The sequence below is a fragment of the Pseudophryne corroboree genome, chromosome 1, assembly GCF_028390025.1.
Source record: "Pseudophryne corroboree isolate aPseCor3 chromosome 1, aPseCor3.hap2, whole genome shotgun sequence".
Classification (NCBI taxonomy): Eukaryota; Metazoa; Chordata; class Amphibia; order Anura; family Myobatrachidae; genus Pseudophryne; species Pseudophryne corroboree.
This window is the reverse complement of record NC_086444.1, coordinates 88,341,688-88,369,050: the sequence shown is the minus strand read 5'-3', so window position 1 is coordinate 88,369,050 and position 27,363 is coordinate 88,341,688. Positions and strand designations below refer to the sequence as shown.

Sequence of the window (27,363 nt, the reverse complement as noted above, 5' to 3'; positions counted from 1 at the left end):
GGCTTCTTAGGCTACTGGACACCATTAGCTCCAGAGGGAGTCGGAACACAGGTCTCACCCTGGGGTTCGTCCCGGAGCCGCGCCGCCGACCCCCCTTGCAGATGCTGAAGATTGAAGGTCCAGAAACCGGCGGCAGAAGGCTTTTCAGTCTTCATGAAGGTAGCGCACAGCACTGCAGCTGTGCGCCATTGTTGTCACACACTTCACACCATCGGTCACGGAGGGTGCAGGGCGCTGCTGGGGGCGCCCTGGGCAGCAATGTATAATACCTTTTATGGCTAAAAAATACATCACATATAGCCCTTGAGGCTATATGGATGTATTAAACCCATGCCAGATATCTCAAACTCCGGGAGAAAAGCCCGCCGGAATAGGGGGCGGGGCTTATTCTCCTCAGCACACAGCGCCATTTTCCTGCTCAGCTCCGCTGTGAGGAAGGCTCCCAGGACTCTCCCCTGCACTGCACTACAGAAACAGGGTAAAACAGAGAGGGGGGGCACTTTATTTGGATATATTTTTATATTTAAGCTGCTATAAGGATACAACACTTATATAAGGTTGTTCCCATATATATTATAGCGCTTGGGTGTGTGCTGGCAAACTCTCCCTCTGTCTCCCCAAAGGGCTAGTGGGGTCCTGTCTTCGATAAGAGCATTCCCTGTGTGTCTGCTGTGTGTCGGTACGTGTGTGTCGACATGTATGAGGACGATGTTGGTGTGGAGGCAGAGCAATTGCCGATAATGGTGATGTCACCCCCCAGGGAGTCGACACCGGAATGGATGGCTTTGTTTATGGAATTACGTGATAATGTCAGCACATTACAAAAATCAGTTGACGACATGAGACGGCCGGAAAACCAGTTGGTACCTGCCCAGGCGTCTCAGACACCGTCAGGGACTGTAAAACGCCCTTTACCTCAGTCGGTCGACACAGACCCAGACACGGACACTGAATCTAGTGTCGACGGTGAAGAAACAAACGTATTTTCAAGTAGGGCCACACGTTATATGATCACGGCAATGAAGGAGGCTTTGCATATCTCTGATACTGCAAGTACCACAAAAAGGGGTATTATGTGGGGGGTGAAAAAACTACCTGTAGTTTTTCCTGAATCAGAGGAATTGAATGATGTATGTGATGAAGCGTGGATTAACCCAGATAGAAAAGTGCTAATTTCAAAAAAGTTATTGGCATTATACCCTTTCCCGCCAGAGGTTAGGGCGCGCTGGGAAACACCCCCTAGGGTGGATAAGGCGCTCACACGCTTATCAAAACAAGTGGCGTTACCGTCTCCTGATACGGCCGCCCTCAAGGATCCAGCTGATAGGAGGCTGGAAACTACCCTAAAAAGTATATACACACATACTGGGGTTATACTGCGACCAGCCATCGCCTCAGCCTGGATGTGCAGTGCTGGGGTGGTCTGGTCGGATTCCCTGACTGAAAATATTGATACCCTGGATAGGGACAGTATTTTATTGACTATAGAGCAATTAAAGGATGCTTTTCTTTATATGCGAGATGCTCAGAGGGATATTTGCACTCTGGCATCGAGAGTAAATGCGATGTCCATATCTGCCAGAAGAAGTTTATGGACGCGACAGTGGTCAGGTGATGCGGATTCTAAACGACATATGGAAGTATTGCCGTATAAAGGGGAGGAATTATTTGGCGTCGGTCTATCGGATCTGGTGGCCACGGCAACTGCCGGAAAATCCACCTTTTTACCTCAGACCCCCTCCCAACAGAAAAAGACACCGTCTTTTCAGCCGCAGTCCTTTCGGTCCTATAAGAACAAGCGGGCAAAAGGACAGTCATATCTGCCCCGGGGCAGAGGAAGGGGTAAGAGAGGACAGCAAGCAGCCCCTGCCCAGGAACAGAAGCCCTCCCAGGGTTCTGCAAAGCCCTCAGCATGACGCTGGGGCTTTACAAGCGGACTCAGGAGCGGTGGGGGGTCGACTCAAGAATTTCAGCGCACAGTGGGCTTGCTCACAGGTGGACCCCTGGATCCTGCAGGTAGTATCTCAGGGTTACAGGTTGGAATTCGAGAAGTCTCCCCCTCGCCGGTTCCTAAAGTCTGCTTTGCCAACGTCTCCCTCAGACAGGGCGACGGTATTGGAAGCCATTCACAAGCTGTTTTCTCAGCAGGTGATAGTCAAGGTACCCCTCCTACAACAAGGAAAAGGGTATTACTCCACGCTATTTGTGGTACCGAAGCCGGACGGCTCGGTAAGACCTATTCTAAATCTGAAATCTTTGAACCTGTACATACAGAAATTAAAATTCAAGATGGAGTCACTCAGAGCAGTGATAGCGAATCTGGAAGAAGGGGACTTTATGGTGTCCCTGGACATAAAGGATGCTTACCTGCATGTCCCAATTTGCCCTTCACATCAAGGGTACCTCAGGTTCGTGGTGCAAAACTGTCATTATCAGTTTCAGACGCTGCCGTTTGGATTGTCCACGGCACCTCGGGTCTTTATCAAGGTAATGGCCGAAATGATGATTCTTCTTCGAAGAAGAGGCGTATTAATTATCCCTTACTTGGACGATCTCCTGATAAGGGCAAGGTCCAGAGAACAGCTGGAGGACGGAGTAGCACTAACCCAATTAGTGCTGCAACAACACGGGTGGATTCTGAATTTTCCAAAATCTCAGTTGACACCGACAACACGTCTGCTGTTCCTGGGAATGATTCTGGACACGGTTCAGAAAAAGGTGTTTCTTCCGGAGGAAAAAGCCAAGGAGTTATCCAAACTTGTCAGGAACCTCCTAAAACCAGGAAAAGTGCCTGTGCATCAATGCACAAGAGTCCTGGGAAAGATGGTGGCTTCTTACGAAGCGATTCCATTCGGCAGATTCCACGCACGAACTTTTCAGTGGGATCTGTTGGACAAATGGTCCGGATCGCATCTGCAGATGCACCAGCGGATAACCTTATCACCACGGACAAGGGTGTCTCTTCTGTGGTGGTTGCAGAGTGCTCATCTGTTAGAGGGCCGCAGATTCGGCATACAGGACTGGGTCCTGGTGACCACGGATGCCAGTCTGAGAGGCTGGGGAGCGGTCACACAGGGAAGAAACTTCCAGGGAGTATGGTCAAGCCTGGAGATGTCTTTTCACATAAATATACTGGAGCTAAGAGCGATTTACAATGCTCTAAGTCTGGCAAAACCCCTGCTTCAGGGTCAGCCGGTGTTGATCCAGTCGGACAACATCACGGCAGTCGCCCACGTAAACAGACAGGGCGGCACAAGAAGCAGGACAGCAATGGCAGAAGCTGCAAGGATTCTTCGCTGGGCGGAAGATCATGTGATAGCACTGTCAGCAGTATTCATTCCGGGAGTGGACAACTGGGAAGCAGACTTCCTCAGCAGACACGATCTACACCCGGGAGAGTGGGGACTTCATCCAGAAGTCTTCCACATGATTGTGAACCGTTGGGAAAAACCAAAGGTGGATATGATGGCGTCCCGCCTCAACAAAAAACTGGACAGGTATTGCGCCAGGTCAAGAGACCCTCAGGCAATAGCTGTGGACGCTCTGGTAACACCGTGGGTGTTCCAGTCAGTGTATGTGTTCCCTCCTCTGCCTCTCATACCAAAAGTACTGAGAATTATACGGCAAAGGGGAGTAAGAACGATGCTCGTGGCTCCGGATTGGCCAAGAAGAACTTGGTACCCGGAACTTCAAGAGATGCTCACGGAGGATCCGTGGCCTCTACCTCTAAGACGGGACCTGCTTCAGCAGGGACCGTGTCTATTCCAAGACTTACCGCGCCTGCGTTTGACGGCATGGCGGTTGAACGCCAAATTTTAAGGGAAAAAGGCATTCCGGAAGAGGTCATTCCTACACTGGTAAAAGCCAGGAAGGAGGTGACTGCACAACATTATCACCGCATTTGGAGAAAATATGTTGCGTGGTGTGAGGCCAGGAAGGCCCCCACGGAGGAATTTCAACTGGGTCGATTCCTACATTTCCTGCAAACAGGATTGTCTATGGGCCTCAAATTGGGGTCCATTAAGGTTCAAATTTCGGCCCTGTCGATTTTCTTCAAGAAAGAATTGGCTTCAGTTCCTGAAGTCCAGACTTTTGTAAAAGGAGTACTACATATACAGCCCCCGTTTGTGCCCCCAGTGGCACCGTGGGATCTTAATGTAGTTTTGGATTTTCTCAAATCCCATTGGTTTGAGCCACTCAAATCGGTGGAGTTGAAATATCTTACATGGAAAGTAACCATGCTACTGGCCCTGGCTTCAGCCAGGAGAGTATCAGAATTAGCGGCTTTATCATATAAGAGCCCATATCTGATTTTCCATTCGGACAGGGCAGAACTGCGGACGCGTCCTCATTTTCTGCCTAAGGTGGTGTCAGCGTTTCACCTGAACCAGCCTATTGTGGTGCCTGCGGCTACTAACGATTTGGAGGATTCCAAGTTGTTGGACGTGGTCCGGGCATTGAAAATATATATTTCAAGAACGGCTGGAGTCAGAAAGTCTGACTCGCTGTTTATATTGTATGCACCCAACAAGCTGGGTGCTCCTGCTTCTAAGCAGACGATTGCTCGTTGGATTTGTAGCACAATTCAACTTGCACATTCTGTGGCAGGCTTGCCACAACCAAAATCTGTCAAGGCCCATTCCACAAGGAAAGTGGGCTCATCCTGGGCGGCTGCCCGGGGGGTCTCGGCATTACAACTCTGCCGAGCAGCTACGTGGTCGGGGGAGAACACGTTTGTAAAATTCTACAAATTTGATACCCTGGCTAAAGAGGACCTGGAGTTCTCTCATTCGGTGCTGCAGAGTCATCCGCACTCTCCCGCCCGTTTGGGAGCTTTGGTATAATCCCCATGGTCCTGACGGAGTCCCCAGCATCCACTTAGGACGTTAGAGAAAATAAGATTTTACTTACCGATAAATCTATTTCTCGTAGTCCGTAGTGGATGCTGGGCGCCCATCCCAAGTGCGGATTGTCTGCAATACTTGTACATAGTTATTGTTACAAAAAAATCGGGTTGTTATTGTTGTGAGCCGTCTGTTCAGAGGCTCCTACGTTTGTCATACTGTTAACTGGGTTCAGATCACAAGTTGTACGGTGTGATTGGTGTGGCTGGTATGAGTCTTACCCGGGATTCAATATCCTTCCTTATTGTGTACGCTCGTCCGGGCACAGTATCCTAACTGAGGCTTGGAGGAGGGTCATAGGGGGAGGAGCCAGTGCACACCACCTGATCCTAAAGCTTTATTTTTGTGCCCTGTCTCCTGCGGAGCCGCTATTCCCCATGGTCCTGACGGAGTCCCCAGCATCCACTACGGACTACGAGAAATAGATTTATCGGTAAGTAAAATCTTATTTTTTTATATTATTATCATCTCTATACTAGCAGACGCAGTACGGTAGTCCACGGCTGTAGCTACCTCTGTGTCGTCAGTGCTCGTCCATAATTGTATACCTACCTGTGGTGGGGTTTTTTTTTCTATCTTCTTCATACTAGTAGTTTAGGAGTCTGCTGACAGTGTCCAGCAGGTCCGTCATTATATTATATATATACCTGCAGTAGTGATATATATATATTTTTTATATCATTATCATCTCTATACTAGCAGACGCAGTACGGTAGTCCACGGCTGTAGCTACCTCTGTGTCGTCAGTGCTCGTCCATAATTGTATACCTACCTGTGGTGGGGTTTTTTTTTCTATCTTCTTCATACTAGTAGTTTAGGAGTCTGCTGACAGTGTCCAGCAGGTCCGTCATTATATTATATATATACCTGCAGTAGTGATATATATATATTTTTTATATCATTATCATCTCTATACTAGCAGACGCAGTACGGTAGTCCACGGCTGTAGCTACCTCTGTGTCGTCAGTGCTCGTCCATAATTGTATACCTACCTGTGGTGGGGTTTTTTTTTCTATCTTCTTCATACTAGTAGTTTAGGAGTCTGCTGACAGTGTCCAGCAGGTCCGTCATTATATTATATATATACCTGCAGTAGTGATATATATATATTTTTTATATCATTATCATCTCTATACTAGCAGACGCAGTACGGTAGTCCACGGCTGTAGCTACCTCTGTGTCGTCAGTCACTCGTCATCCATAAGTATACTAGTATCCATCCATCTCCATTGTTTACCTGAGGTGCCTTTTAGTTGTGCCTATTAAAATATGGAGAACAAAAATGTTGAGGTTCCAAAAATAGGGAAAGATCAAGATCCACTTCCACCTCGTGCTGAAGCTGCTGCCACTAGTCATGGCCGAGACGATGAAATTCCATCAACGTCGTCTGCCAAGGCCGATGCCCAATGTCATAGTACAGAGCATGTAAAATCCAAAACACAAAAGATCAGTAAAAAAAGGACTCAAAAATCTAAATTCAAATCGTCGGAGGAGAAGCGTAAACTTGCCAATATGCCATTTACCACACGGAGTGGCAAGGAACGGCTGAGGCCCTGGCCTATGTTCATGGCTAGTGGTTCAGCTTCACATGAGGATGGAAGCACTCAGCCTCTCGCTAGAAAAATGAAAAGACTTAAGCTGGCAAAAGCACAGCAAAGAACTGTGCGTTCTTCGAAATCACAAATCCACAAGGAGAGTCCAATTGTGTCGGTTGCGATGCCTGACCTTCCCAACACTGGACGTGAAGAGCATGCGCCTTCCACCATTTGCACGCCCCCTGCAAGTGCTGGAAGGAGCACCCGCAGTCCAGTTCCTGATAGTCAGATTGAAGATGTCAGTGTTGAAGTACACCAGGATGAGGAGGATATGGGTGTTGCTGGCGCTGGGGAGGAAATTGACAAGGAGGATTCTGATGGTGAGGTGGTTTGTTTAAGTCAGGCACCCGGGGAGACACCTGTTGTCCGTGGGAGGAATAGGGCCATTGACATGCCTAGTGAAAATACCAAAAAAATCAGCTCTTCGGTGTGGAAGTATTTCAACAGAAATGCGGACAACATTTGTCAAGCCGTGTGTTGCCTTTGTCAAGCTGTAATAAGTAGGGGTAAGGACGTTAACCACCTCGGAACATCCTCCCTTATACGTCACCTGCAGCGCATTCATCATAAGTCAGTGACAAGTTCAAAAACTTTGGGCGACAGCGGAAGCAGTCCACTGACCAGTAAATCCCTTCCTCTTGTAACCAAGCTCACGCAAACCACCCCACCAACTCCCTCAGTGTCAATTTCCTCCTTCCCCAGGAATGCCAATAGTCCTGCAGGCCATGTCACTGGCAATTCTGACGAGTCCTCTCCTGCCTGGGATTCCTCCGATGCATCCTTGCGTGTAACGCCTACTGCTGCTGGCGCTGCTGTTGTTGCTGCTGGGAGTCGATGGTCATCCCAGAGGGGAAGTCGTAAGACGACTTTTACTACTTCCACCAAGCAATTGACTGTCCAACAGTCCTTTGCGAGGAAGATGAAATATCACAGCAGTCATCCTGCTGCAAAGCGGATAACTGAGGCCTTGGCATCCTGGGCGGTGAGAAACGTGGTTCCGGTATCCATCATTACTGCAGAGCCAACTATAGACTTGATTGAGGTACTGTGTCCCCGGTACCAAATACCATCTAGGTTCCATTTCTCTAGGCAGGCGATACCGAAAATGTACACAGACCTCAGAAAAAGACTCACCAGTGTCCTAAAAAATGCAGTTGTACCCAATGTCCACTTAACCACGGACATGTGGACAAGTGGAGCAGGGCAGACTCAGGACTATATGACTGTGACAGCCCACTGGGTAGATGTATTGACTCCCGCCGCAAGAACAGCAGCGGCGGCACCAGTAGCAGCATCTCGCAAACGCCAACTCTTTCCTAGGCAGGCTACGCTTTGTATCACCGCTTTCCAGAATACGCACACAGCTAAAAACCTCTTACGGCAACTGAGGAAGATCATCGCAGAATGGCTTACCCCAATTGGACTCTCCTGTGGATTTGTGGCATCGGACAACGCCAGCAATATTGTGTGTGCATTAAATATGGGCAAATTCCAGCACGTCCCATGTTTTGCACATACCTTGAATTTGGTGGTGCAGAATTATTTAAAAAACGAGAGGGGCGTGCAAGAGATGCTGTCGGTGGCCAGAAGAATTGCGGGACACTTTCGGCGTACAGGCACCACGTACAGAAGACTGGAGCAACACCAAAAAACGCCTGAACCTGCCATGCCATCATCTGAAGCAAGAAGTGGTAACGAGGTGGAATTCAACCCTCTATATGCTTCAGAGGTTGGAGGAGCAGCAAAAGGCCATTCAAGCCTATACAACTGAGCACGATATAGGAGGTGGAATGCACCTGTCTCAAGCGCAGTGGAGAATGATTTCAACGTTGTGCAAGGTTCTGCAACCTTTTGAACTTGCCACACGTGAAGTCAGTTCAGACACTGCCAGCCTGAGTCAGGTCATTCCCCTCATCAGGCTTTTGCAGAAGAAGCTGGAGACATTGAAGGAGGAGCTAACACAGAGCGATTCCGCTAGGCATGTGGGACTTGTGGATGGAGCCCTTAATTCGCTTAACAAGGATTCACGGGTGGTCAATCTGTTGAAATCAGAGCACTACATTTTGGCCACCGTGCTCGATCCTAGATTTAAAACCTACCTTGGATCTCTCTTTCCGGCAGACACAAGTCTGCAGGGGTTCAAAGAACTGCTGGTGAGAAAATTGTCAAGTCAAGCGGAACGCGACCTGTCAACATCTCCTCCTTCACATTCTCCCGCAACTGGGGGTGCGAGGAAAAGGCTCAGAATTCCGAGCCCACCCGCTGGCGGTGATGCAGGGCAGTCTGGAGCGACTGCTGATGCTGACATCTGGTCCGGACTGAAGGACCTGCCAGCGATTACGGACATGTCGTCTACTGTCACTGCATATGATTCTCTCCCCATTGAAAGAATGGTGGAGGATTATATGAGTGACCGCATCCAAGTAGGCACGTCAGACAGTCCGTACGTATACTGGCAGGAAAAAGAGGCAATTTGGAGGCCCTTGCACAAACTGGCTTTATTCTACCTAAGTTGCCCTCCCACAAGTGTGTACTCCGAAAGAGTGTTTAGTGCCGCCGCTCACCTTGTCAGCAATCGGCGTACGAGGTTACTTCCAGAAAATGTGGAGAAGATGATGTTCATTAAAATGAATTATAATCAATTCCTCCATGGAGACATTCACCAGCAGCAATTGCCTCCACAAAGTACACAGGGAGCTGTGATGGTGGATTCCAGTGGGGACGAATTGATAATCTGTGAGGAGGGGGATGTACACGGTGATGAATCAGAGGATGATGATGAGGTGGACATCTTGCCTCTGTAGAGCCAGTTTGTGCAAGGAGAGATTAATTGCTTCTTTTTTGGTGGGGGTCCAAACCAACCCGTCATTTCAGTCACAGTCGTGTGGCAGACCCTGTCACTGAAATGATGGGTTGGTTAAAGTGTGCATGTCCTGTTTATACAACATAAGGGTGGGTGGGAGGGCCCAAGGACAATTCCATCTTGCATCTCTTTTTTCTTTCATTTTTCTTTGCGTCATGTGCTGTTTGGGGAGTGTTTTTTGGAAGGGCCATCCTGCATGACACTGCAGTGCCACTCCTAGATGGGCCAGGTGTTTGTGTCGGCCACTTGGGTCGCTGAGCTTAGTCACACAGCTACCTCATTGCGCCTCTTTTTTTCTTTGCGTCATGTGCTGTTTGGGGAGTGTTTTTTGGAAGGGCCATCCTGCGTGACACTGCAGTGCCACTCCTAGATGGGCCAGGTGTTTGTGTCGGCCACTTGGGTCGCTGAGCTTAGTCATCCAGCGACCTCGGTGCAAATTTTAGGACTAAAAATAATATTGTGAGGTGTGAGGTGTTCAGAATAGACTGAAAATGAGTGGAAATTATGGTTATTGAGGTTAATAATACTTTGGGATCAAAATGACCCCCAAATTCTATGATTTAAGCTGTTTTTTAGGGTTTTTTGAAAAAAACACCCGAATCCAAAACACACCCGAATCCGACAAAAAAAATTCGGTGAGGTTTTGCCAAAACGCGTTCGAACCCAAAACACGGCCACGGAACTGAACACAAAACCAAAACACAAAACCCGAAAAATTTCCGGTGCACATCTCTAGTCAGTATACTGGGCGGCCACCAGCATGCGACCAAAAGGATAGCAAATTCTGCTGATTAGCCCCAGTATTTGCATCTACAACCCTTGTATTGCAACGTGGTTTTGCCTCGTGCAAATTTGCACCCTTTAGTTGGAATTAGTCTCTGCACTCTTAGCGGCCTATTTATTTATTAACATTATTTTTACTAAAACAATGTGAAAAAGTGCGTTTTCATACCCTTTTCATGTTATTTTAGTATCACTGAAATGTATTAAAGGTAGAGATGTGCGGCTGGCACTTTTCGTGTTTTGTATTTTGGTTTTTGGTTCAAAATTCCACTTTCGTGTTTTGGTTTTGGATCTGGATGATTTTTGAAAAAAACATAAAAACAGCTAAAATCACAGAATTTGGGGGTATTATTAACCTCAATAACATTCATTTCCACTCATGTCCAGTCTATTCTGAACACCTCACACCTCACAATATTGTTTTTAGGCCTAAAAGTTGCACCTAGGTGGCTGGATGACTAAGCTAAGCGACACAAGTGTGCGGCACAAACACCTGGCCCATCTAGGAGTGGCACTGCAGTTGTAGACAGGATGGCACTTAAAAAAACTAGGCCCCAAACAGCACATCATGCAAAGATGAAAAAGAGGAGCAATGAGTGTTTTGTTCATATGTTTGTAAATCCAGTCATCAGGACACAGAGACATGTGAGTTCACTGCTGTGCTGTTTATTCCATCACCAACTCCAGGCACACTGCACACTGGGGGTCATTCCGAGTTGTTCGCTCGTTATTTTTTTCTCGCAACGGAGCGATTAGTCACTAATGCGCAATGTCCGCAGTGCGACTGCGCCAAGTAAATTTGCTATGCAGTTAGGAATTTTACTCACGGCATTACAAGGTTTTTTCTTCGTTCTGGTGATCGTAATGTGATTGACAGGAAGTGGGTGTTTCTGGGCGGAAACTGGCCGTTTTATGGGAGTGTGTGAAAAAACGCTACAGTTTCTTGGAAAAACGCGGGAATGGCTGGAGAAACGGAGGAGTGTCTGGGCGAACGCTGGGTGTGTTTGTGACGTCAAACCAGGAACGACAAGCACTGAACTGATCGCACTGGAAGAGTAAGTCTCGAGCTACTCAGAAACTGCACAGAGAAGTCTTTTTGCAATATTGCGAATCTTTCGTTCGCAATTTTGATAAGCTAAGATTCACTCCCAGTAGGTGGCGGCTTAGCGTGTGCAAAGCTGCTAAAAGCAGCTTGCGAGCGAACAACTCGGAATGAGGGCCACTGGACCACCCACTTCCCAGCATCCCCCTGGTCCCAGGGACCATCACTGAAGATTCAGGCTTACACATGTTAGTAAGGGAGTGTCTACAAATATTAAGCATTCTAATACACTAACATCACATCCTCTTTTCTTTAAAGATAAGCCCTGTACGCTTCAATGCAACAATTAACAACGTCATATTAAGAACATCATCTAACATGTTTCAATGAGTCTCTCAGGTCTGCGTATTTCCCTTTTGGGTCTTTCATACACAGTCTGTGTTTCATCAACCATGTTGGACCTTTCTAGAATCGTGGTTTGTTCACCATTATCAGGATCATCATACATGTCAGATGAAGGGTATCCTTCAGTCATGTTGTCTTCATTATGGTTAGGTTGAGATCTTAAATCCACCCAATTTCTTCTTACTTCCGTTCCACGCTCTGTACGTATAGTATAAGATCTTGGTGCTACTTGTGCTTGCACAATACCTTTCTGCACCCAAATACCTTTCTCGTGATCTCTGAGACGGACTTGGTCACCCGATTTTAGATCAGATAAGCTTTTTGCTCGCCTGTCATGGAACAGTTTCTGTTTCACCTGTTGACGTTCCTTACTCAGTCTGACCAACGCTGAGTTATGTGTATTAAGCAGTTCATCATGTATCGGGAGATTTGCTCTAATCCTCCTTCCCATCAGCATTTGTGCAGGAGAAAGTCCATTCTGTAAAGGTGTACTGCGGTAGATTAAAAGACTTTTGTAGAAATCTTCTTTACCTTCTTGAGCTTTTATCATGAGACTCTTTACAGGTTTTACTGAACTTTCCACCAACCTATTTGAGCGTGGATAGTGGGGACTTGACATAGTATAGACAAATTCCCACTCATCAGCAAATTGTCTAAATTCAGCACTGGAAAACTGAGGACCATTGTCAGTGAACACTTCCATAGGAACACCATGCCTTGCAAAGATTGACTTCATGCAATTGATTACGGCTTTACTAGTAGTTGTATGTAGTGTCTTCACCTCATGGTAGTTAGAGTAATAATCAGTCACGACAATGTACATTTTCCCATTACAATCAAACAAATCTGCGCCAACCTTCTGGTACGGTCTCTCTGGCACTGCGTGAGGACTCAGTGGCTCGACTTGTTGTTTCGGTCTATACGTAAGACATAATTCACATGTAGCTGTAGTCTGTGCTATGTCTTGGTTCATTCTTGGCCAATACATAACTTCACGCGCTCTCCGCTTACATTTTTCTTCTCCTAAGTGGCCTTCATGTATCTTGCACAGCATAGTTTTACTTTTCATTTTACAGCATTTGGCAAAGTGATTAAGTCGACCACATTTCATGCAGGTTTTACCATAAGCAGGGCACATTTTAGGATTGTAAGCATTTCCACATCTACTACACATTTCCTTATTAGACTGTGGCTTAGACTGCTTCATTCTTGAGAATGGATGTTTGCTTGGCTCTTTGTTCTGCACTACATGGACAGCAGCATCAACTTCCTTGTGTAACTTTTTGGCTTGAAATCTAGTTATTTCTGCAGATCTACACATAGTCACTGCCTTGTCTAGTGTTAGGTCTTGCTCTCTCAGCAGTCTCTCTCTGAGTCCATTATCAGGTATTCCACAGACAATACGATCTCTAATCAGTGAATCCTTTAAATCACCAAACTCACAGGTTTTACTGAGTGATTGATCAAATCCATCTACAGACTTCTGATCACATGTGAAAAACATATCTTTCACATGTCACATTTTTCCTTGGCACAAAGTAATCTTCAAACTTTTGCATAATAGAAGATAGCACCATATTCTGCCCCTCAGCTAACTGAAAACTATTATAAATGTCCAGCACATCCTCTCCTATCACATGGAGGAAAGTGGATGCCTTCGTTTTGTCAGCCTCTGAATCAGCTCCACATGCAGCAAGATATATATTAAACCTTTGCTTAAATCTTTTCCAGTTTTCAGACAAGATACCAGACATCAGCATGCCGGTTGGAGGAGCTAGTTTATCCATGGTTACTCACTGTTTGAAGATAGCAGCACACTGCAGGCTATGCAGACACTGATTATCACAGCCTTACAGACTTCTGCAAGATTCTTTCACACTCTGAGAGTGCTAGCAGTCCAAGTTGAACTTCTTCTGACACCATGTTTTGTTCATACATTTGTAAATCCAGTCATCAGGACACAGAGACATGTGAGTTCACTGCTGTGCTGTTTATTCCATCACCAACTCCAGGCACACTGCACACTGGACCACCCACTTCCCAGCATCCCCCTGGTCCCAGGGACCATCACTGAAGATTCAGGCTTACACATGTTAGTAAGGGAGTGTCTACAAATATTAAGCATTCTAATACACTAACATCACAATGAGGTAGCTGTATGACTAAGCTAAGCGACACAAACAATTGGCCCATCTAGGAGTGGCACTGCAGTGTCAGACAGGAGGGCAGATATAAAAAAAAGACCCCAAACAGCACATCATGCAAAGATGTAAAACTTACCGACAATCTGGCTGCCCCCCTCCGGGAGGAGGCAGCCAGGTCGGAGCAGCATGGGCGTGGCGATGGTTGAGACTGACATTTAGGGGTGGGGTTGGGGGCGTGGCTGCATGCTCACGTCATCATGGCCCCACCCCCTATCTAGCAATGCCGACAATATTGGCATTGCAAGGCAGGGCGGGGCCGAGATGACGTGAATCGCGTCATCTGACCCCCAGACCACCCACTTTCAATTGCGCCGCCGGGGGTTTGTTAGGAGATGCGGGGGGGGGGGGGGTTGCGGGTGGTGGGCGATCGGCCGGGAGACTTGCCCACTCTTCCGGGGGGGGGGGGGGGGGGGGAGCGCCACCCGATTTTCGGGAGCCTCCCGGCCATTCTGGGAGAGTAGGCAAGTATGGTGCAATTAGGTAGCTGTATGACTAAGATAAGCAACACAAACAATTGGCCCATTTAGGTGTTTCTCTGCAGTGTCAGGCAGGACAGCAGATATAAAAAAAAAATGCCCCAAACAGCACATCATGCAAAGATGAAAAAGAGGTGCAATAAGGTAGCTGTATAATTAAGATAAGCGACACAAGTGTGCGGCACAAACAACATGGGATGTGCTGGAATTTGCCCAGATGTAATACACGCACAATATTGGTGGCACAGGAGAGCGTACCCCTAAACCACACACACACACACACACACACACACGGTAAAGCCTGTAAAATTAATTTGGATAATAATAACCCTTTTATTTGGATCTATTATAATAATATGCAGCACAGTCGAGCATACCCCTACACCACACAGAGCAAACCCTGTAAAAATTATTTGGATTAAATATTAATAACCCCTTTATTTGGAGTAAATAATATACAGCACAGGACAGCATCACTGAATGTATATGGCAGCACCACTGGACTGGATTTATACGGAATTATATGGATTTATATGGAATTATACGGCAGGATCACTGGAATTATACGGCAGGATTACTGTAATTATACAGCAGAATTACTGGAATTCTAAGCAAGTACAACTGAAATTATACGGCAGGATTACTGGAATTATACGGCAGGATTGCTGGAATTATTCGCCAGTACCACTGGAATTATACGGCAGGATTACTGGAATTATACTACAGGATTACTGGAATTATACGTCAGTACCACTGGAATTATACGGCAGGATTACTAGAATTATACGCCAGTACCACTGTAATTATACGGCAGGATTACTGTAATTATACGGCAGGATTACTGGAATTATACGCCAGTACCACTGTAATTATACGGCAGGATTACTGTAATTATACGGCAGGATTACTGGTATTATATGGCAGGATTACTGGAATTATACGCCAGTACCACTGGAATTATACGGCAGGATTAATAGAATTATACAGCAGGATTACTGGAATTATATGGCAGGATTACTGGAATTGTACGCCAGTACCACTGGAATTTGCTGCAGGATTACTGGAAATATACGGCAGGATTACTGGAATTATACGACAGTACCACTGTAATTTGTGGCAGGATTACTGGAATTAAATGGCAGGATTACTGGAATTATACGACAGTACCACTGGAATTATACGGCAGGATTACTGGAATTATACGGCAGGATTAATGGAATTATACGGCAGATCACTGGAGATATACGGTAGTACCACTGGACATATATGGCAGTACCACTGGACATATACGGCAGCGCAGGGACAACACCACTGGACTGATGCAGGACAATACACCACCACTGAACTGATGCAGCACAACACAGCACCCTATACAGCAGCACTGGACATATGGCAGCAGAGGACACCACTGTGACTTGTCACTGGACTGACTGATGCACAGGGCACTAGCACTGGTCTGATGCAGGACAACACAGCTAATTATACAGCAGCACTGGGCATATGGCAGCAGATGCCACCACCACTGTAAATGGTCACTGCACTGACTGATGCACAGGACACTAGCACTGGTCTGATGCAGGACAACACAGATATACAGTAGCACTGGGCATATGGCAGCAGATGCCACCACCACTGTGAATGGTCACTGGACTGACTGATGCACAACACACCACCACTGAAATGATGCAGCACAACACACCACCATTGGACAGCACTGGACATATGGCAGCAGAGGACACCACCACTGTGACTGGACTGATGCAGCACAACACACCACTGTACTGATACAGCACAACACAGCACCACTGGACTGGATTTATACAGCAGCACTGGACATATGGCAGCAGAGGACACAACCACTGTGGCTAACACTGAACTGATGCAGCACAAGACACTACCACTGTACTGATACAGGACACTGACAACGGAGACACGTCCTCTCTCTACACTCTCCAATGCCAGAGTGAAAATGGCGACGACGAGCAGCTCTTTACATGGAATCCAAACCCCGCGAGAATCCGACAGCGGGATGATGACATTATGCCTTGTTCTGGTTTCCGAGTCAGGCGGAAAAACCCGAGCCTGACTCGGATCTGAAGTCCGGTAGGGTTCGGTTCTCTGAGAACCGAACCCTCTCATCTCTAATTAAAGGGCATTTGGAGCAGTTTTCACGCAAAACTGCTCCAAACCCTTCAATTGTAATTTTTTTAGTAGCCCACATCGCATTCCCCATACTTATAATGGGAAATGTGATGTGGCCGAATTTACAAATAAAAAAAATAAAAAAAGCTGTGCATTGCGATAATCTCTGAACAGGGTTGTGACTCCGCACCAGTCCTAAAATTTCAAAGATAATTTATTGAACCAGAATTATGTTCATATGTATGGTAGGTATACCTACAAATAATTGTACCTGGTGGTGCACCCAGAGTCAGGGAAAAACTAGAGAAAAAACAACTTTGCAGAAGACTCTTGTGTGGGTGCACTCTTGTTTTTGTTATATGACTATTTATTAAAACATAACTTTTATTGATTCATTTAAAATAAATCCTCACTCTTATACTCCACCATGTTTGGTTAATAGGATATATTATATCTGTATACACAAAAAGTGCTTCAAAAATTGTAAAAATGTTCTGGTTAGTCTATCACCAAAAGACTTGTAGGGGGATGTAGACACTATAGTTCTACATCCAATCCTAACCAACCAGCACAAGCGAAGCTTGTTTTAATGAGACCTCAATGGGTCATAATTGACCGGACCAGTCTTATCAGGAGTATGTGTCATAACAAAAATGTATGCACATATAGGGGTTGCCTGCTAGATGCCCCCGTATTTAAGAGACAATAAGTTTAGCTAATTTTTAGCTTTAGATATCTAACAGGAAAAAGAAAACAGAAGAGAAGAGGGAAAAGAAAGGGGGGAGAGAGAAAGTGGTGATCCTGCTGTTGGTATCCGGTCGGAGGGGGTCATTAATTACAACACCGGGTATTCTCTGGGGGTCTCCCTCACAGGTACTGACCCAGCCCGCCACCGTTTTGCTTCCAAGATCGGACGAGATCGGGCTCTGTCGGTGGGGTATGGTAGTAACTTTTGACGCAATTGGTCGACCCACCAATGAGAGTGCACCGATTAAAGATTTCAGAGAAAAGGAAAATACGGATCTGCTGTCTACGTTAGACGCAGGTTTTCACCTGTGAATCATAGATGAGAGTCCGCTGATATAAAGAAATTTGGGCTAAAGATGAAGATAAAGGTAGGATAAGGGTAAAGGTGCACGATCAGTATATGCTAATTATAGCCTAGGTTAAATTAACACCAGTTGATCCCACCTATAACCGCAATATATTGTACCGCTAGGCAGGGAACATTAGGAAATCAGTATCACAGAGATCAGGTGTTATTTTCAATAGGTACTGACAATTTGTTTGATAACTTAGACATACATATGTTATATCTAAAGTCCCTGCTGTGGGCTAGATTGGACTGGAAAGGCTATAGCACATATACCAAAAGACTCCCCCAAGAAAAATGTATGATTGTAAGTGCAACCCAAAATATGGGACTGTTGCACTAGGAAAGACAACTATTGGAGAGGAGTGTGTCCAATCAAACAAAATGATCACCTGCTCTCAGTTATCTATACGGTAACAGATAATAATAAAAGATGTAAGCAGAGTATGAAAAAAACAGGTACGTTTATCATGTCCCGTCTATAGCAGGCAAAAATTGACACTGTATCTATCTGAAAAAACCTGAGTAGGTTTTGGTGTTGCTAAATGATATTGGTTATAACAAGTTGAACAAAATTTTTTTATGTGGAAAGATACAGAAAATACCAGTCCCTGCCCAGGTCCCTGGGTCAGTCTGGAGTTAGGAAGATCTGCATCATACTCCTGATGTCCGTGGTCAGAAGAGGAAAACGCGTTTCACACCTCCTGCGGGCTTGTTCACTTCCAATGCTGCTAATTAGGATGATAAGTCAGGTTTAAATACCTGTTACTGAGAGCCCAGCCAATCATTGGGATCCGAGATTATCCGCCTGATTGGTTACAGGCAAAATGCTTAGGCCAGCGGAAGTGACGTTCTTCCACTGGTTGCTAGGTTACCTTAAACAATTTATATGTTGCTGGAGTGGAAAGAGGGAATCCCCGTGTATAAATATGAAATATTATATCCAGGCTGTTTCGCACTGCGCCTCTCGGCTCTCCGATGACCGCATCGCTGGTGCCCCTTAGTACCTCCCCGGCAAGCCGAGAAGAGACGGCACATACCATTGGATAAATGCCTGAGCGTCCCGTTGCTAGGCATTACCACGTCTCCCCGGCTTCATAAGGTGACGTCATCACGTCTCCCCGGCTTTCGGGCAGAGACGATACGTCACATCCGGTGGTGCCTGAGCGTCTAGTTGCCTGGCGACCGGGAGGTGGGAGTTTCCATATATGTGGGGGCGGATAAGTATAGGGCACTTCATTGCACTGTGCCCATGGTTAAGGGGTCCTATTGTTGATGAAAAGAGGGGAAAGAAGAAACAAAAAAAGGAAACGATACATGGGAAAAGAAATGTGTATAAAAGTACAGAAAAATATATATCCGTACTTAGTGTAATAACGCCTTCTGTACATTAAAAACAGGTACATAAAGTCTTCCCGGCTGTCCGGGCAAGGATGATAAGGTAATGTCCATAGGTATCAGGTCTATTATTCCTGAGTGGGTAGGGGAGGATTATTCCTAGGTCTAATTAAGAAGGATGGACATCCTATTATGGGATTTACTGTGCCCCGGTAGCCCCCGTTGTTAGCTTATAGTATATTCTTTAACAAGCAGGGTAGGGCCATGTACAGACATGCGTGTTATATAGAACTTGTTCCGTGGTATTGGGCCTAAGACCCAAGATTTTCCCCTCCTTTCCCCTAGCTACAACTAATTTGAAGGGCGAGTGGGAGGCGGCTCTATTGAAATGTTCCAGTGATCTGTTACATATACTTATCAAACATGATACCCTGATCCTTGATCAAGTAGAGAAAGAAATAGAAGAACTCGGGAAAACTCTTGAAAAATGGGAAAAAGATCTTCCGTTCCAGACCACTTTTGAAAAATACAAAAGGGACCTGGATACATATGAAAGAGGTATTAAGGATCGCAAGCGGAACAAGCTGCAGAGGGACAAACAGGATTTCACCCAGGGCAACATCTTCAGATGGAACACACGACTCCCAAGAAACAGAGATACGAGACAACAGGAAGATCTCATCTTCTCGGAATTCGAGTCCTCTATGAGTGACGATTCAGCCAATGAACTAACAGGAGACACACGGATATCATACGACACTGGAGACCGTGAAGATTCATCCTATTTTTTAGGTCGAGGTCAGAGAAACAGAGGCAGAAATCGATACACAGGCCAACAAGAAGGGGGGGCAAGAAGAGACAGGGGAAGGATCAACAAATGGGACACTCCCAGGACATCAAAGTATCCGGAACGACAGAGGAAAGTACGATAAACTTACTCTCCTCGGAACATCTTCAAATTATCAACTTATCAGACAGAACAATATCCCCGGTACAAAGGAAAGTGCTCAGCAAAGGTTTATCCTTCTCTCCCACCAAACCATTTGACCATTTTATGTGGGAAAAAGATCTGCGCCTATTTGGGAGGAAATTGCTTCTTAAGAAATTCTTCAGTGAACAGAACTCAAGAAAAGAGGGAGCCACGGGAGACCCCCCTTGGAGTCCGGAGGATTTGGAGATGGTGGAAATCTTGGAAGACCTTCAATCAGAATCAAGACATGAAATAGGGACAAGAGATCGCCCTAAATGTAGAGCCAAGTCAACCTTTTTCCCACCAGATAACAACAGTCTGGAAATCAGGGTTTTCTTGGACATGGCATCAAAAGAATTTGATCTGATTAAACATCGCAGAGAGAGTAAATACTACTACTTTCCTCAGAATCTGTCCTATGATGAAAGAGAAGCCCTGAGAGAGCTGAGAACCTGGAATGATGTGGTAATTAAGCCATCCGACAAGGGGGGCAACATAGTGTTGTGGCCGATAGATATGTATGTGACAGAAGCTTTGAGACAATTGAAACAAACTACATGTTACAAAAAGCTGCTAAACAATCCAACGATCCGTTTTCATACAGAATACATCAGTCTGATTGGAGAAGCCTGGTCAACAGGTGTCATTACAAAACAGGAACACACATATCTTTCAATTAAAAATCCTAAAACACCCACATTTTATCTCCTCCCAAAAACACACAAAGATTTGAACAAACCCCCGGGGAGACCCATCATGTCGGGCAATGGAGGCTTACTTGAACAGCCGAGTCGTTTCCTGGACTTACATCTCCGGGAATATGTCTTACAATTACCTTCTTATCTGAAAGACACCTCGGACCTGCTACAAAAGATCAGTGACATCATATTTGAAGATAATTTCCTGACTTTATGTACCTGTTTTTAATGTACAGAAGGCGTTATTACACTAAGTACGGATATATATTTTTCTGTACTTTTATACACATTTCTTTTCCCATGTATCGTTTCCTTTTTTGTTTCTTCTTTCCTCTCTTTTCCCTCTTTTCATCAACAATAGGACCCCTTAACCATGGGCACAGTGCAATGAAGTGCCCTATACTTATCCGCCCCCACATATATGGAAACTCCCACCTCCCGGTCGCCAGGCAACTAGACGCTCAGGCACCACCGGATGTGACGTATCGTCTCTGCCCGAAAGCCGGGGAGACGTGATGACGTCACCTTATGAAGCCGGGGAGACGTGGTAATGCCTAGCAACGGGACGCTCAGGCATTTATCCAATGGTATGTGCCGTCTCTGCCCGGATTGCCGGGGAGGTACTAAGGGGCACCAGCGATGCGGCCATCGGAGAGCCGAGAGGCGCAGTGCGAAACAGCCTGGATATAATATTTCATATTTATACACGGGGATTCCCTCTTTCCATTCCAGCAACATATAAATTGTTTAAGGTAACCTAGCAACCAGTGGAAGAACGTCACTTCCGCTGGCCTAAGCATTTTGCCTGTAACCAATCAGGCAGATAATCTCGGATCCCAGTGATTGGCTGGGCTCTCAGTAACAGGTATTTAAACCTGACTCATCACCCTAATTAGCAGCACTGGAAGTGAACAAGCCCGCAGGACGGGTGAAACGCGTTTTCCTCTTCTGACCACGGACATCAGGAGTATGATGCAGATCTTCCTAACTCCAGACTGACCCAGGGACCTGGGCAGGGACTGGTATTTTCTGTATCTTTCCACATAAAAAAATTTTGTTCAACTTGTTATAACCAATATCATTTAGCAACACCAAAACCTACTCAGGTTTTTTCAGATAGATACAGTGTCAATTTTTGCCTGCTATAGACGGGACATGATAAACGTACCTGTCTTTTTTATACTCTGCTTACATCTTTTATTATTATCTGTTACCGTATAGATAACTGAGAGCAGGTGATCATTTTATTTGATTGGACACACCCCTCTCCAATAGTTGTCTTTCCTAGTGCAACAGTCCCATATTTTGGGTTGCATTTACAATCATAAATTTTTCTTGGGGGAGTCTTTATAGCCTTTCCAGTCCAATCTAGCCCACAGCAGGGACTTTAGATATAACATATGTATGTCTAAGTTATCAAACAAATTGTCAGTACCTATTGAAAATAACACCTGATCTCTGTGATACTGATTTCCTAATGTTCCCTGCCTAGCGGTACAATATATTGCGGTTATAGGTGGGATCAACTGGTGTTAATTTAACCTAGGCTATAATTAGCATATACTAATCGTGCACCTTTACCCTTATCCTACCTTTATCTTCATCTTTAGCCCAAATTTCTTTATATCAGCGGACTCTCATCTATGATTCACAGGTGAAAACCTGCGTCTAACGTAGACAGCAGATCCGTATTTTCCTTTTCTCTGAAATCTTTAATCGGTGCACTCTCATTGGTGGGTCGACCAATTGCGTCAAAAGTTACTACCATACCCCACCGACAGAGCCCGATCTCGTCCGATCTTGGAAGCAAAACGGTGGCGGGCTGGGTCAGTACCTGTGAGGGAGACCCCCAGAGAATACCCGGTGTTGTAATTAATGACCCCCTCCGACCGGATACCAACAGCAGGATCACCACTTTCTCTCTCCCCCCTTTCTTTTCCCTCTTCTCTTCTGTTTTCTTTTTCCTGTTAAATATATCTAAAGCTAAAAATTAGCTAAACTTATTGTCTCTTAAATACGGGGGCATCTAGCAGGCAACCCCTATATGTGCATACATTTTTGTTACGACACATACTCCTGATAAGACTGGTCCGGTCAATTATGACCCATTGAGGTCTCATTAAAACAAGTTTCGCTTGTGCTGGTTGGTTAGGATTGGATGTAGAACTATAGTGTCTACATCCCCCTACAAGTCTTTTGGTGATAGACTAACCAGAACATTTCCAATTTTTGAAGCACTTTTTGTGTATACAGACATAATATATCCTATTAACCAAACATGGTGGAGTATAAGAGTGAGGATTTATTTTAAATGAATCAATAAAAGTTATGTTTTAATAAATAGTCATATAACAAAAACAAGAGTGCACCCACACAAGAGTCTTCTGCAAAGTTGTTTTTTCTCATTGCGATAATCTCGCCAGCTCAGGCTGGTGGAATCACAGGGCAACACTGTGATCTGTAGCCGATGCCCAGCTTTCTCTGCTCCCTGGCAGAGAAAACTGAGCGTGGACCGGCCTCCAGTGATAATTTATGTGTGTCCGATGGACACACGAGCCGATCACTGTTTAAAGAAAAAAAAAGTAAAAAAAAACCCCAAAACATAGTTACCAGTCCAGGAGCCGGTGATCGGTGCTCCTGTGCAGGCTGCCAGGCACCGGGTCCTACATGCGCTGCACTGTGACCCCCGGTACTGTAAAGTTACGCTGCAAAGTGGCAGCGCACTTTTCAGCACCAGGGGTCGCAGCAGCGCACAGTATCCGGCGCCCTGCAGTAGCAGCGTGGACCAGCTCCATGGACTGGTGAGTATATTGTCCTATGGGTGGTGGGTATCCGCGGTGCGCAAAGGGGTAGTCGCGATGGGGGGGGGTCAACCCGGCGGCAGCGGTAGTGGCAACAGCAGCAGTGGCGGCGAAAGTGCAGCAGGACATCGGGGTATTTTTCCAGCTCCATGTCCCGGCTGCCGTTGTTGCAATTTGCGGTTATTTAGGGGTGGGGCCTAATTCTGTGAAGTGTCCACCTCATCAGAAACCTCTGCTGTGTTCAGGATGGACAGGTAATGTATGTCCTGCTTGCCCCCCCACCCCCCTCTCTCCCTGATACTCTCTCCCTTGCTCCTCTGTCTTTCTCTCTCTCCCTGACACAATCTCACTCTCTCTCTGAGACTGTCTCTCCTTGATACTGTCCGTCTCTCTCCCTGACACTGTCGCTCTCTCCCTCTCTCTCGCTGACAGTCTCTTTCTCTCTGACATTATCTCTCTCTCTCTGATAATGCCCCCTCTCTCTCCCTCCCTGACACTGTCTCCCTCTGACTCTCTCTGTCTCTCTCCCTGATACTGCCCCCTCTCTTTCCCTGACACTGTGACTCTCTCTCTCTTTGAAACTGTCTCTCTCTCCTGACATTGTCTCACTCTCCCTGACATTGTCTCTCTCTCTCCCTCTCTCTCTCTGACACTGTCTGTCTCTCTCTCTACCTGACACACTCTCTCTCTCTCTCTCCCTCCCTAACACCCTCTCTCTCATTCTCTCTCTCCCTTTCTTTCTCTCCCTGACACTCTCACTCTCTTTTGCTCCCCTCTCTTTCGCTCTCCCTCCTTGACACTCTTGCCTACTCCCTTCCCTCTCTCTCTTCCTCCTCCCCTTTCTCTCTCTCTGCCTCTCTCTGACACCCTCTGTCTCTCCCTGATGCCCTCCCCCCTCATCCCTTTCTCCCTCTCTCTGACACCCTCATTCAACCGCTCTTTCTTGCTTCTCCCTCTTTCTCTCTCTCTCCCATGCTCCTCGTGTGTGTGTGTGTGTGTGTGTGTGTGTGTGTGTGTGTGTGTGTCTCACTCACTCACTTACTTCCTACACACACTCTCTCTCTCTCTCTCCTACTCCCATAAGGGGCATTGTACTCACAAAAGGGGGGCTTTAAAGTTCTAGTTACATCCCTGCTTGATAGTACAGTACATACCATTATTTCTTTATTCTGTACACATGTAGATCACATGTGGATGTGATCTATATATTAATGTAAGCACTTCAATACTGACACAGACTTGAATGCACAATATGCTAATTTGCAGAGTGTTTTAATGCGTATGTTCATGCTGCAGGAATGGGTGTACACTAGAGATGTGTGGCAGACACTTTTCAGATTTTGTGTTTTGGTTTTGGATCTAGATCCCCGCTTATGTTTTGGACTTGGCTTAGTTTTACCAAAACCACCCTTTCAGGTTTTGGGTTTTGTTTTGGATCTGGATGATTTTTGAAAAAAACATAAAAACACAGAAATTGGGGGTAATTTTGATCCTACGGTATTATTGACCTCAATAACATTCATTTCCACTCATTTCCAGTCTTTTCTGAACACCTCACAATATTGCTAAGTGACACAAGTGTGCAGCACATGCACCTGGCCCATCTAGGAGTGGCACTGCAGTGTCCGACTGGATGGCAGTTTTAATTAGAGATGAGCGCCTGAAATTTTTCGGGTTTTGTGTTTTGGTTTTGGGTTCGGTTCCGCGGCCGTGTTTTGGGTTCGAACGCGTTTTGGCAAAACCTCACCGAATTATTTTTGTCGGATTCGGGTGTGTTTTGGATTCGGGTGTTTTTTTCCAAAAACACTAAAAAACAGCTTAAATCATAGAATTTGGGGGTCATTTTGATCCCAAAGTATTATTAACCTCAAAAACCATAATTTACACTCATTTTCAGTCTATTCTGAATACCTCACACCTCACAATATTATTTTTAGTCCTAAAATTTGCACCGAGGTCGCTGTGTGAGTAAGATAAGCGACCCTAGTGGCCGACACAAACACCGGGCCCATCTAGGAGTGGCACTGCAGTGTCACGCAGGATGTCCCTTCCAAAAAACCCTCCCCAAACAGCACATGACGCAAAGAAAAAAAGAGGCGCAATGAGGTAGCTGTGTGAGTAAGATTAGCGACCCTAGTGGCCGACACAAACACCGGGCCCATCTAGGAGTGGCACTGCAGTGTCACGCAGGATGGCCCTTCCAAAAAACCCTCCCCAAACAGCACATGACGCAAAGAAAAAAAGAGGCGCAATGAGGTAGCTGACTGTGTGAGTAAGATTAGCGACCCTAGTGGCCGACACAAACACCGGGCACATCTAGGAGTGGCACTGCAGTGTCACGCAGGATGTCCCTTCCAAAAAACCCTCCCCAAACAGCACATGACGCAAAGAAAAAAAGAGGCGCAATGAGGTAGCTGTGTGAGTAAGATTAGCGACCCTAGTGGCCGACACAAACACCGGGCCCATCTAGGAGTGGCACTGCAGTGTCACGCAGGATGTCCCTTCCAAAAAACCCTCCCCAATCAGCACATGATGCAAAGAAAAAGAAAAGAAAAAAGAGGTGCAAGATGGAATTATCCTTGGGCCCTCCCACCCACCCTTATGTTGTATAAACAAAACAGGACATGCACACTTTAACCAACCCATCATTTCAGTGACAGGGTCTGCCACACGACTGTGACTGATATGACGGGTTGGTTTGGACCCCCCCCAAAAAAGAAGCAATTAATCTCTCCTTGCACAAACTGGCTCTACAGAGGCAAGATGTCCACCTCATCTTCACCCTCCGATATATCACCGTGTACATCCCCCTCCTCACAGATTATCAATTCGTCCCCACTGGAATCCACCATCTCAGCTCCCTGTGTACTTTGTGGAGGCAATTGCTGCTGGTCAATGTCTCCGCGGAGGAATTGATTATAATTCATTTTAATGAACATCATCTTCTCCACATTTTCTGGATGTAACCTCGTACGCCGATTGCTGACAAGGTGAGCGGCGGCACTAAACACTCTTTCGGAGTACACACTTGTGGGAGGGCAACTTAGGTAGAATAAAGCCAGTTTGTGCAAGGGCCTCCAAATTGCCTCTTTTTCCTGCCAGTATAAGTACGGACTGTGTGACGTGCCTACTTGGATGCGGTCACTCATATAATCCTCCACCATTCTATCAATGTTGAGAGAATCATATGCAGTGACAGTAGACGACATGTCCGTAATCGTTGTCAGGTCCTTCAGTCCGGACCAGATGTCAGCATCAGCAGTCGCTCCAGACTGCCCTGCATCACCGCCAGCGGGTGGGCTCGGAATTCTGAGCCTTTTCCTCGCACCCCCAGTTGCGGGAGAATGTGAAGGAGGAGATGTTGACAGGTCGCGTTCCGCTTGACTTGACAATTTTGTCACCAGCAGGTCTTTCAACCCCAGCAGACCTGTGTCTGCCGGAAAGAGAGATCCAAGGTAGGCTTTAAATCTAGGATCGAGCACGGTGGCCAAAATGTAGTGCTCTGATTTCAACAGATTGACCACCCGTGAATCCTTGTTAAGCGAATTAAGGGCTGCATCCACAAGTCCCACATGCCTAGCGGAATCGCTCCGTGTTAGCTCCTTCTTCAATGCCTCCAGCTTCTTCTGCAAAAGCCTGATGAGGGGAATGACCTGACTCAGGCTGGCAGTGTCTGAACTGACTTCACGTGTGGCAAGTTCAAAGGGCATCAGAACCTTGCACAACGTTGAAATCATTCTCCACTGCACTTGAGACAGGTGCATTCCATCTCCTATATCGTGCTCAATTGTATAGGCTTGAATGGCCTTTTGCTGCTCCTCCAACCTCTGAAGCATATAGAGGGTTGAATTCCACCTCGTTACCACTTCTTGCTTCAGATGATGGCAGGGCAGGTTCAGTAGTTTTTGGTGGTGCTCCAGTCTTCTGTACGTGGTGCCTGTACGCCGAAAGTGTCCCGCAATTTTTCTGGCCACCGACAGCATCTCTTGCACGCCCCTGTCGTTTTTTAAAAAATTCTGCACCACCAAATTCAAGGTATGTGCAAAACA

The 27,363-nt window shown here is 46.2% G+C and overlaps 2 pseudogenes; one reads left to right on the top strand and one right to left on the bottom strand.

Annotated features, from left to right (window-relative positions):
- Positions 1-17,246: 17,246 nt before the first annotated feature.
- Positions 17,247-17,365, bottom strand: LOC134949448 (5S ribosomal RNA; annotated as a pseudogene).
- A 4,904-nt stretch (positions 17,366-22,269) lies between these two features.
- LOC134949443 (5S ribosomal RNA) lies at positions 22,270-22,388 on the top strand (annotated as a pseudogene).
- Positions 22,389-27,363: the final 4,975 nt, after the last annotated feature.